Raw genomic sequence first — 7,826 nt, forward strand, 5'->3', positions numbered from 1 at the left:
TACAGCCTCTCTGCCTGTGCCATTGTACACTGAGATCTTGATTCAGGTACTGGAGGCACACATTTCCTTTCTTTCAAGAATTAGTTTTTGGCATATTATTCCACGTCTGTCATTCTGCAGCAGCACTAATTTTAATTTTGCTTTGCAAGTATGACAGCATTCATAGAGTCTGCTTTTGAGATGTTTCTGGTTTTATTCTTTTAGATACCTGTCAGGAAGCAGTGGGAGCAGGGCGCAGTGCCCTCCCTGCCACGTTCCAGAGCCAGAAACTGCTGGGATGGGGGTCCCAGATTTGGCTCCTAAGGGCTATTGTGCACTCAGGGCCTTGGAAACCCCCCAGCAGGGCAGCAGTTAAAGCAAAAAGATGTTTATAGGTGTAGACTATTGTATGTTCTCATAAACTCATTTTTGTCACGTCTTCTTGAAATCTCATATAAGCAGAGATTTTATTTTTTATGACTGTTTATTTTCTATTCAATTGCTTGTTTGGTTAGAGCTCAAATGTGGATCTTTGAAATTGTCTTCACTGCCTGGAAAAATCTCACATGTCATGATTGGGGCCCGAGTGGATTTACACAGCAACAATCTCAATTGGCTGTAGTCTTCTCATCTCTCACTGATGACACCTTCACCCTCTGCCTTCAACACCAAGGCTGTTCTTCCACTGAGGATGGGACCTTGGGATCATCTGTGGGTAGAGTGCTCAGTCTTGACATGGGTGTCTGCAGTGAGTGGGATCTGGTGATCCCACAGATCTGCAGTGAGTGGGATCACACCGATTTCCTACCAGGACTTCCCTTGTGCCCCAGCCAGCAGCAGGAATCACAGAAGTGCTGGCAGTCTTCAGTCTTCCTATTGAGTAATTCCTGGCTTCCTGCTATTGAAAACGTCATTCATGGCAATGTGGTGGTTCAAGGCACAGTCTCAAATAGCAGATGTTTATCTTACCAGCCCAAGACCTCTTGTGTAATACTCCTGTATTCCCCCAGGCCAGTGGGAGTGGGGATGAAGGATTTGGGGGCAGCTCCAGCACTCCTGCTGGCTGTGCATTCTTGCTGGGGGGGCATTGCTAAGGAATGGGAAACAGGAGAGCTGCAGGGCTGGGCTCTGACTGATGTCGATCCTGAAAAACGACTATTTAATAAACAAACAAGGCATGAAATCCCCCACCAGCACTGTTAGCAGGGAAGTGGGTTGCTTGCAGAGCCTCACTGCCATCTACCATGTGAGGCTGGTCTATATTTAGCCCTTCGAAACTTTGCAGATAAGAATTCTCTTGATGCGAACCGAAACCTTTGACCACCACAAAATCCACAGCAAGGCTCCGTGTTCCCGCTTCTCCCCTCGCTGCAGGACAGCCCTCTCATACTTGGCGGCTGAATCATCAGGTTCCCAGCCCAACACCCGGCTCCAGCAGCCTTACCACACGGGAGGCGAGCAGAACACGTGTTGCTTAAAACCTGACAAAGCAACACTTGGATTTAGGTCAGGCACAGCGAACAGGAGCTACTTGCGCGCTGTACCTGGCTCGGAGCCTGATGAATTCGCACCAGCCCAGACATGCAAAGCGGCATCTGCCTCTCCCTTTGCAGTTTCTGCCCGGCCAGCGCCTTCAGCCCGTCGCTGCGGGGTTCTCCTGCCCTGAGCTCGGGCTGCACGGTCGCACGGGCGCTGCCGCAGCCCCTCGCCGGCCCCCGCGCATCCCGGGCCGGCCCCGCTGCGGCCGCCGGTGCTGCGGGAGCTCAGCCTGCTGACGGCCGGCCGGCTCACAGGGCATTCCGCCTTCTGTGGAGATGGACGGTGAATTCACCTTGCAGCCCGCGGGGATGGACGGTGAATTCACCTTGCAGCCCGCGCGGATGGACGGTGAATTCACCTTGCAGCCCGCGGGGCTTTTATAGCCTTTGTCTCTCACCTCACCGTTCCTTTCTCCCTTCCCATTTTCCCCTGGCTGCTGTCACTTCCTGGTGGTAGGGGCAGGCTTTAATTTCCATTCCAGAATTGGCAGAGGCTTTTAACTCTGGATTTGTAGAGGCTTCAGTTTCTAGTACCTTAACTCCTTGTTCACTGGTTGTTGGAGGTGAATTTTGTCCTTTCTTATCTTTTGGCCCATCTCAAGATCCAGAGGATTCCACACCTTAGTGCAGCTTACTTTGCATTAATGAAGTTATGGACAAATAGTATTAATCTTTCAATTAATATAAGTGTTATTATTCCACAATAAATGCATGGTTAGACATTTATAGAGATTATATTTACTTATACTTTATAAACAAAACAGACAATTATAAATATCACACATAAAATATGATTAATTTAGCCATAAAGATTTTATTGGCTTTGCCAATTCCTGATGGAAAAGAGATCCAATCAGGCTGAGACTATAGTAACCTCACCTACAAATTTAAGACTGACTTGGTGGTAGGAGATTAATTTTTATGGGATCACTTGGGATTAGCTAGCATCTTGAATATATTGTGAGGCTGTACCAGAAACCAATTTAGCACGGCTCTATTTGTTCTCCAGCTTCTACTCAAAGTTTAACTTGTACATGCCTCAATCTTGAAATTATTTTAAATGCTTCTATTAAAAACACACGAGAGCGAGGCACAGTCGACCGCAGATTGACTTCTCTGAGACAAGTCCTAAGTGCTGGGATTCCTGAGCAGCTTCCAGGCTGTTCTGAAGGAAAACACACAGCCCCTCTCTACAGCACCCACCCCCTTGGCCTCTGCACCTGTGTGGTCTGGAAGGCCAAGATCATAGAATGCAATGACTCTGGCCTTCCCAATTTTTCTCTGCTCATTGCTTTAAAGCAGTTAAATAGTAAAACTTTCTTCACGTTTCTAATTGTACGTTGGTTCTCATATGCTTGGGCATCCCCTCCTTAGGAGCCAGAGTAACTTCCCAGGCCCGGCATTTTCAGTGCATGTCTGGAATTCTGGTGTGGAGCAGTGAGTTTGGACCCTAATGGTCCCTGTACACTGCAAGTGTTGATTTGGACATAATCGCTTCTTGCCTTTTCTCCATAAAATGTGTATTTGTATCAAAAGTAAGAATCCTGCTGGATATTTTTAGTGCAGGTTCCATGGATTTTGGCTTTTTAAAAAAAGCATTAAATGAGGGACTCTGAGTTCTTCATTAAGCAGTGCATTGTCTGTACAGCTGCCATACATTAAAGGAGCTGGAATAACAGGGGTGCAATATCCAGTTTCACCCAAATGAGGTTGTTGAGCAGGATCCAGGTCTATATCCACAGAAGGCAAACACAGTATTTAAACAGAAACAAAGCCTTCGATCTATTTCATTATTTACTAAGTGCTGCCATGGTGCTTAGTGCTACATAAACATTCCCTGCCCTGGGTTATTAATACTACCAGACACAAGCAGGTTCAAGGTTCAAAACACCTTACAGGAGATATCCCCCCAACAGGAGCTTTAAGGACGAGTTAAAATGACAAAGTGTCCATAGAGGAATCCTGTTGATGGAATTTCAGGCTTCAAAAATAGCTGTGTGTTCCAATAGGAAGAAATTCACATTTGAGGACCCAGCTCTCCACCCCTCCCATATAACTGCCCCTCACTGACTGTAACATGGCTCTGCCATGTTAAGTGTGTGAGTGATGCCAGTCTGGCCTTTTCTTTGTACGATAAGGAACATTCCACCCCTCCAACAAATATGGAGAACTAGTAGTAGATCAGATTTTGGGGCTTATACTGCATGATGATCCCAGAATTAGGGAGAATGAGAAGGTTCTGGCCTTTAGACTGCACAGCTCTGGAAATGGTGGGGAGTCACTGCAGGGTCCCCAGAAGGTGTTGCCAGTGGGTGGGCAGTAAAATGGAAAATGTTGCTCTGGAGGAAAGAAAGGACTGTTCAAGGTCAGCCTTTTAACTCTCATAGAAGGACTAAGGGACACAAGCTATTTGGAGGCACCCATCAGAAGAAAAAGGAGTATTTTACTTCAAGATAACTTAAACACATTATAAATTCTTGAGAAAGGCTGGGAAAATTGTTTTTAAACACATCAGGTTGAAATAACCCCAAAGGTATATAATTCCTTGATGAAAACATCACTGAGCATTAAGAAAACTGTGTATGCATGCTTAGGTCAGTGAAGATTACATCTTATATAAGGCCATTTAAAAGACAGAGCTCTCACAAGAATTACAAATTATTTGGGGCCCATGAAAATCATCTTGATTTTAATTACAACATTATAGACAAATCCACAAAGTTGTAAGTTCTGCTGGCATGGAGAGCAACCATTATAAATCTGGACAAGGGATCACACAGCAATTGTAAGTAATGACTGTGAGAGATTTCAGTGCTAGCTATTTTTGTCTTTAGAAATGTTTTTCATTTCAAAAAGTCATTAGCACTTGTGCTCAGCCAAAACTTGCTCATAAGACTAAGCAGGATTTCTAAACATAAACTGTCCTTAAAAGGACATGTCAGCTTCCAACTAGCCTGTTTTTAAGAAGAATTTTAAAGATGTTTCAGGACATGAATCCCTGGGGTGATGCCTGTCCTTTTATCACAGTACTTTACTTTTTTTTTTTTTTTCCTTTGGCACTTTACCTTGCCCTTTTGCAGCATCAAAGACACCACATAAGCTCAGGGAACCAAAAAATAGGGAGGTGAAACTGAGAGCCTGGAAAGCACTGTAAAAACCTGAAAACAAGCCAGAGGAGCTAAACAAAGAACTGAAAAGGTGTATCTCCTTTTATTAATTTTCAGATCCAGATATTGTTTGGAAAGGAGACAAAAAATGTCAGGTAGTGGTGTCCCTGTATTTTAAAGTTTAATTACAGCCAATACTGCAATAAAAAAGTGGAAAGATGGACACAATTAAAATTATCTTCTGATATTAAGATGACTTTGAAAAAAATATTTTTTTAAAGACAAAAATTCAGCCAAAGCATGAGTTCACCACATTTTAGAACAGGCATACAAGAGAGTTCCTCTATCCTGGCACTTTAAACCAGAAGTTTGTTATGTATATCATGATCCAATGTCATGATGGAGGTGATAGTTCAGTGGGTACTGAGGGGCAAACTGGGAGAGGAGTCCCTCGGATCATCAGAAAAGAGCTATACAACTCTTCACTGCATTATATTATATAACATTTTTGTCAGCAGCCCTGTCCTGCCAGTGGGATTTGTACAGTTGGACCCTTCCTCTTGCTGAGACCCTAAATGACAGCAACAAGAATCTTTCAGTAAGGCTGGCCCTATGAGGCTGGGGCCTGAGATGGTGGAACATGGGAGCAGTTGAACAGGATGGAAAGTTCTCTAAGGCTAAAGGTCTAGAGTTAAACCACACTGCTTCTGCCAGGTTTATCTCAGTACTACTCATATAATTAGTACCACTCAGCAAAAAACTCCCTTGACTTTCTGATTCTAGCTGTACTGTCATTTGTCCTGGAGTCTGACAAGGATAACTGTGTGTTTATGCAATGTTTGGTGATGACTTCTTGGGAAGTTATTTGCAAAGATAGAAAAACCCTACCTCTTCCTGTTCATTGGAATAGTCTAGATGCCAGAAATTTTGTGACTGACTAGATAGAAACTTGTACAACTAGACCTGTACAATAAGAAGTATCAACTATTACAATGTGCTGATAAATAGGAAGTCAAACAATTAAAATACCAGCCAAGAATCAGTTCCTATGAGAATGGAAGGCAGAGGAGGGTGAAGAGGTAGAAATGCTGACAGTGGGGTGGATACATCTGCAGTGGAATCCTTTCCCTTCTCCTGACCCCTTTTTAGCAGCTCCTTTCTCAGATGCCAAACACTGCTGCCCCTCTGAAATGAACCTGAATCCAACTGAAAGCTTTGTTTGGGCTTTTCTTACCTTCTGCATTGGCTTGAGAAGGGCTGCAAGGAGAGCCCTGAGAAACAGTCACAGTGAGCCTTGCCCAGCCCAGTGCCAGCTTTACTCCAGATGAAGAGGTCTGGAGCTGGTAATCCAGATCACCCATGCAAAATGAATTCCATGCTTAAATGAGCATGCACATGAGCCTGTCATTATAGGCTCCTACCACATAACTTCAGCTGCCTCACGCTGAACACCCAGCAGGCAAAAGCCCCGTTGGAGGTGCTGTGTCTCCTGTTGACTCAGCAGGATGACAAACCTCCTCACTGGTGCCTACAGCCAGCCTGGCCATGCTCCCCCTCCCACTGTGCCAGTCCCTCCCTAGGCACTTTTCCATATACAGCAGGCAACTCACATGCTACATACACATCACTCCTGGTGCCTGCTGCTATCCTACAGACAATTATAAAATAGCTATTGGGAAATGGCAGAGCTTCTTTAAGAGACAACCTGATAAATCTTGGGATAGAACCCTTCTTTCTCCTTTTGCTTTCTTCTTTCCATTTGTTTTCTCAGCTTGCCCAGCATTTGGCACTGCTGTAAAAGATGTTGAGACAGAGAGTTTAAAAAGTAAGATAACCTTATCCTGTGTTTTATATAGATCCATTCATGAAGATCAGAACTTTCTATCCTGCAAGAGCAAAGAGTTAATATCCCTGAGATATTCTACTGTTCTACATCTGTAAAAAAGAAGCCAAAGCAAACCTAAAAGAATTTAGTATGGAAAACATATTCCAGCTTCAATGACACACTGGGGTTTTGTTTAGGTTTCTTTATTAGGATGAGTCACAGTATGTAAACTTCACATGCAGTTACCGAAGTCATGTGTCTGCCTTATTTTAGCTTCAAAAACAGCAGCAATGCCAACATCCTTTGCTGCCTGTGAGACTTGAGAAGCCCTGAAAGCCAACAATATTATGATCCCCTTGTAAGCACTGTGTTGCTTTTTCACCCTTAGGCTAGAAAATAAAGAGGATGATTCTCCAGGTGAGCCTTCTCCACTTTGGGTGCTCCTTTTAGGACCGTGGCATTGGTAATGCTGGCTGGACTCTGCTGCTGTCAGCAATGGATGGATCCCCATTTGGGATGGTGTGACAAAAAGATGTCTCATTCTCTGTCTCTCCTGCCTCAAGCAGAAGTGAGCCACACACAGGTGAAATCAGCAGAGTTGTTAGCGCTGGAAGTGCCACTGCTACTTGCATTACTGGATTGCTCCAATCAGAAGTCCAGTTAGGGTGAGTGGAGTCCAAAACCAACTCCCCACCCCTGTCCCCACCTTTCAGCTAGGCCCTGCAGGAGGCTGAAACTCAGCAGAGAGGTTCCCACTGCTCCCATTCCCCAGGTGAGGCCGTGCAGTGCAGCTCTCCAGTCCCATTCAGAGAGGCAGAGCAGATTCCCCTGGCTCAGTGAGTGCACTGCCCATCCTTGCAGGTATAAAAGGGCAGCATGCAGTCATCTATATAAAGAATGTTCTTCAGATGGGTTATGTATAAACTGCCTGATGGCAAGGGTATCAAATGAAGGTCGAACATCAGAGACCTTTAGGCTATTACGAAATATGACTCATGGATTAGTTAACTGCCTGTCAGATTTTCCATTATGAAATTTAACCACAGCCCATATCTGCACAGCAGCAACACCTGTAGAAGTGCAAACAAACAAGTGGTTATATATGCACTTGCACTGAAATGGGTCAGCAGATGTGCTATGGTATCAAAAGAACCCTTCTCCTTATTAATGAACTATTAGCTAAAAAACAAAAATGAGAGAAGGGGGAGAAAATGGTGTGGGAGTGAAAAAACCATTGTTTTGAAGTTCCTGTTTGCCAAAGAATCTGCAAGATAAATCTTTATAGTACAACTGTATCAGATGGATCAACATAAAAATTCCTCACTGCAGAATATCTTTATTATAGCCATGATGAATATCTGTGCTTCCTAATCCAAG

At 44.2% G+C, this 7,826-nt stretch overlaps 1 long non-coding RNA gene across 1 annotated transcript; it reads right to left on the reverse strand.

The window, feature by feature from the left end:
• Positions 1 to 427: 427 nt before the first annotated feature.
• LOC146768826 (uncharacterized) lies at positions 428 to 1,959 on the reverse strand. The gene is made up of 3 exons (XR_014950006.1): positions 1,524 to 1,959; positions 788 to 877; positions 428 to 688 (listed from the first exon to the last, which is right to left on the reverse strand). It is a non-coding gene; the product is annotated as an uncharacterized LOC146768826 (long non-coding RNA).
• Between the last annotated feature and the right edge of the window lie 5,867 nt (positions 1,960 to 7,826).

This window comes from Lonchura striata, chromosome 1 (assembly GCF_050655825.1).
Source record: "Lonchura striata isolate lonStrDom1 chromosome 1, ASM5065582v1, whole genome shotgun sequence".
NCBI lineage: Eukaryota > Metazoa > Chordata > Aves > Passeriformes > Estrildidae > Lonchura > Lonchura striata.